The sequence below is a fragment of the Pseudorasbora parva genome, chromosome 5, assembly GCF_024679245.1.
Source record: "Pseudorasbora parva isolate DD20220531a chromosome 5, ASM2467924v1, whole genome shotgun sequence".
NCBI lineage: Eukaryota > Metazoa > Chordata > Actinopteri > Cypriniformes > Gobionidae > Pseudorasbora > Pseudorasbora parva.
Window position 1 is genome coordinate 13,950,073 of NC_090176.1, and position 4,641 is coordinate 13,954,713.

The 4,641-nt window shown below is 34.4% G+C and overlaps 1 long non-coding RNA gene across 1 annotated transcript; it reads left to right on the forward strand.

The window, feature by feature from the left end:
• Nucleotides 1-1,415: 1,415 nt before the first annotated feature.
• Nucleotides 1,416-3,519, forward strand: LOC137075979 (uncharacterized). The gene is made up of 3 exons (XR_010905140.1): nucleotides 1,416-1,593; nucleotides 1,673-1,774; nucleotides 3,139-3,519. It is a non-coding gene; the product is annotated as an uncharacterized lncRNA (long non-coding RNA).
• The last annotated feature ends 1,122 nt before the right edge of the window (nucleotides 3,520-4,641 follow it).

Sequence of the window (4,641 nt, forward strand, 5' to 3'; positions counted from 1 at the left end):
GCTTTGACACAATCGTGATTGTAAAAGCGCTATATAAATAAAGTTGATTGATTGATTGATTGATTGATTAGTCAGAGAAAAGTTGTCCATCCCTGCGAACAAGATTAGTGGAATATTTTTTGGCACAGAGGTGGATGAAATAATATTTGCAGAATTATCCACAGTGAACGGGATTTGCTTTGTTGTCAAGGACAGTCATGTCTAATAATTTATAACTTAACTTCCGTCTGTTTTAAAGGGATAGTTCGCCCAACAATGAAAACTCATTAATTACTAGAGATGTCATGATTATATGATATCAAGTAAGTTGTGCAATTATCATCTTAAAAAAAATACCCCCATGTTTTCAGTGCTGATGTGTTATTGACAATTTCACATGACCAAAGTGTGTCGCATGCTGTCAATAACACACAGCCCACCGCGGGATTGCAAGCGCCCAGAAATGAAATTGATGTCATTAATGACTCACCCTAATGTTGTTCCACACCTGTATGACCTCCGTTCATCTTCACACACAGTTTAAGATATTTTATATTTAGTCTGAGAGCGTATGCAAGTGTATGCACACTTTACTGTCCATGTCCAGAAAGGAAATAAAAACATCATCAAAGTAGTCCATATGAGACATCACTTAGTTAGAGAAGACAATGCTGAATAAAGTTGTAGTTTTTGTTATTTTTGGACCAAAATGTATTTTTGATGCTTCAAGAGATTCTAACTAACTAACTGATGTCACATATGGACTACTTTGATGATGTTTTCATTCCCTTTCTGGACATGCACAGTATAGTGTGCATACACTTGGATGCGCTCTCGAACTAAATATAAAATATCTTAAACTGTGTGTGAAGCTGAACGGGGGTCTTACGGGTGTGGAATGACATTAGGGCGAGTCATTAATGACATAAATTTCATTTTTTGGGTGAACTAACCCTTTAATGAGAAACATAACAACAGAACAGTATAATGACAAGCTCGCTTAAATGGGCGTTTTTATATTTAGCTTTGAATCTGAATCTTCCACCGTATTGTCAGCTTCTCACTCGTGATAAATTAAATTTGACTCCTGCCACTTGTCTGTGCTCAGTTCAGTTTTTAATTGTAATGTCTATTCTCTACTGAATGAAATCATTTTTTTTTTTTACTATAAAACAATCAAAACGATATCGATACATATGACTGTTTATGATTTCATACAGCTTCATCTATAACGAAAAAACATTTACAAGTCTTGACATCATATCCTGGAGATAGTCAGTAAAATCACAGGCTTTGTTTATCCCGTGCGAATGTGCCACGCAAAACTCAGATGTGGGAGTAATTTCTAAATCACAGAGGTGCCTAGATAATACTAATCCCGTGCGAATAGTGCTTTAGTATTTGATTGTCAGAAATATAAATTAAAAAAATGTTTCTGTTGCTCCAGATTTTAGCCTCCTCTTTGGTCTACAAACTGCTGGAGAAGGGGCCTACATTCTATAAAGAAAAAAGGGATCAGAGAAGCAGAGAACCTTACTACCACCCCAGTGCTCCTGAGTTTGCTGAAGTCTGCCAGGAATCAGTACAATGACGAATCATCAGATGATCAACCAGGTATTCATTTCACAAGACTAATGTGACAACACCACAAAAAAGTGAGTAAATAAAAATCACTGTTTGTGTTTCTTTTTAGAGTGGGATATGGCATCCCAAGACCTTCTAAAAAGAAAAAAACGCACAGAAAACTGACATCAGTGCAGCTCAGGCCACGGACTATCTAGTTGCATTTCACAAGGTATGTGCAAAGCTACAGTTTGTTTTTTGTTTTTTTTATGTAGTGGGTAGCACAAACTACAGGGTTTCCAGAGGGCACTGAAAAGCATTACAAGTCATTAAATGGATTTTAAGTAAGAAAAAAGGGTTAGTTCACCCAAAAATGAAAATTCTCTCATTTATTACTTACCCTAATATCATTTGAAATCCGTAAGACCTCCGTTCATCTTCAGACACAGATGAAGATATAAGTGTTGAAATCCGATGGCTCAGACAGGCCTTCATTAACACCAATGTAATTTCCTCTCTCAAGACCCATAAAGGCACTAAAGACGTCGTTAAAAAAGCCCATCTCACTACAGTGGCTCTACAATCATTTTATGAACCGATGAGAATAGTTGTTGTGCGCAAAAAAACTAAATAACGACTTATATACTGATGGGCCAATATCAAAACAAAGTTTCAAACGTTACGAATCAGTGAATCGATTCATGATTCGGATCGCGTGTCAAACTGCTGACATCGGCAATCCGAATCATGAATCAATTCACTGATTTATAACGTTCGAAACTTTGTTTTGAAATCAGCCATCACTATAAGTCATTATTTAGTTTTTTTGCGCACAAAAACTATTCTTGTGGCTTCATAAAATGATTGTAAGAGCCGCTGTAGTGAGATGGGCTTTGTAGCGACGTCTTTAGTGCCTTTATGGGTCTTGAGAGAGGAAATGACATTGGTGTCAATGAAGGCCTTTCTGTGCCATCAGATTTCAACACTATCTTCATTTGTGTTCCGAAGATGAACGGAGGTCTTGTGTGTGTTGAATGACATTTAGAGTGAGAATTGAATGAGAGAATTTTTTGGGTGAACTAACCCTTTAAGACAAAAAAAAGGCTTTGTTTACGATGATATACTGTGATGACGATAATGTATGTTTGTGCATATTGGTTGGTTAATGTGAAAGAAGTCCATTCCAGCTCGGAACACAGGAATTGTTTAATGGAAGTGAAATGCAAGCATCTTATAGAATAACCAGTTCTTGGAAATTTGTTTTACGATACCCAACCCTACTCGCCAAGGTTGAATTTATTTGAACAAATATACAATAACATTGTATATATTATAAAATATTAATTATTAATTAATAAACCTTTTTTTAATTGGAATTTATTTTAAATTATAATTTATTGCTTTGATTGAAAGCTGGATTTCCAGGATCATTACTCCAGTTGTCATATTTTGTGAAAAATATGTCATTCAAAACTACATTAAAAAGCTTATGTTTGTACGGCATAAAAAAAATTAATAAATTAGATTTAACAATACTTGCAGAAACCCTGAACTAGTAAGAATATTACACAAATTGATATGTAATTTTTCCCACAGTTGATCAGCAGCTTAGAAGAACACTTGGGGAAACTGGAGGGACATCGTCAGCCTCATCTCCTTGCCTCTGGAACTCACAAGTTGGCCATCAGCAGTTACTACATTGTGATTGACAAGATGCTCATTCCATGCCAGGGAACCACGTCCTTGGTAGACTTCGATGAACTATTTAAAGTGATATTTGTTTTCAGTGTAAGTTATGATGACTATGTATTTTGAGTGCCCTGCATGTTATGTGAAGACTTGGATGATACGTGAAGCTCTTCTATGCTCGAATGTTTTATGCTTATAGACTTTTATATTCTACCAAACAACTGCATCATATAAACTGTGAGGTATGCTTTGTTTTCTGAAGTTAAATGTTGATCAGGGTCATTGTACAGTAAATCTTGAGTGCCCTGTCCTGGGCTAAATTTAATGTGAAGTCCTGGTAAAGGAAAAATAGTAAAATGTATTCGTTACAGCACTTTATGGTCTAGATGGTAACTGTTCAAACTATTGTGTAAATCATAGTTGTGTATGTAAATACTTAACATTAATTTTATTAAAATTTAGCTTAAACGTTGGTGAAATGTTGGCCAGGTAAACAAATTAATTTTGAACACTGACTTTGGTGTTCTGATTATCTATTGTGGTGTTAAAATTTAACACTTTAAGAGTTTGTTAGTTAACACTGTCAGAGTGTTAATAATGTTAACTCTTTCAAAAGTGTTAATTTAACACTTTTCCAGTGGTTCCCATATATACTCAGGGAAAGTGTTAATTTTAACTCTGAGGGAGTTAAATTCACTCTTTATAATTTGCAGTGTAGCTACACTACAAGTTACGATCAAAAAGTAGCTAGCTACATTGAAACTACTTTTTCTTTTCTTTTTTACAATGATAAATAACTTTGAATAATTAATGAATAATGTTATACTATTTGGGGTTTCGAGCAATATAATGCAATGTAATTGATTTCAAAGAGTATAGTGTGAATTCAGGTTGATTGGGACACTTTTCCCCCCAGTCAAGGCAAAAACTGTCAGAATCATTTGAATAATTGATACAATATACCCAATAATCTAATATAGCCTATATCTCAAACTGACTGTCAAAGTGCAACATGGCTAAAAATTTAACATCAGTGCAAGATTAAAATCTATGCAACTTAAATTAAATCAGGAGTCAGGATTAGGTTTACCACCATTAAACAAACCACATGTGGGATGATTACTAAGTTTGTGTGGGACAATGTGAGAAATGTTAGCAACACTAAAACAACCTGAAACTGTTATATAATGTCTAAGTTTAATAAAAAAACGTATTCTGCCTTTCAGATGATAAAAAATATTTTGTTCTTTATTCCCTACTAGAAAATTACATTACATTGCATCACATTACATCACTATGTAACATAACATGTCTTTATTTTATATGTAATTTAAATTCAACTTCACTGAGACCAAAGGCAGCAGGCATCATGCAGATAAACTATTTTTATAAATCAACATGAAATATTAG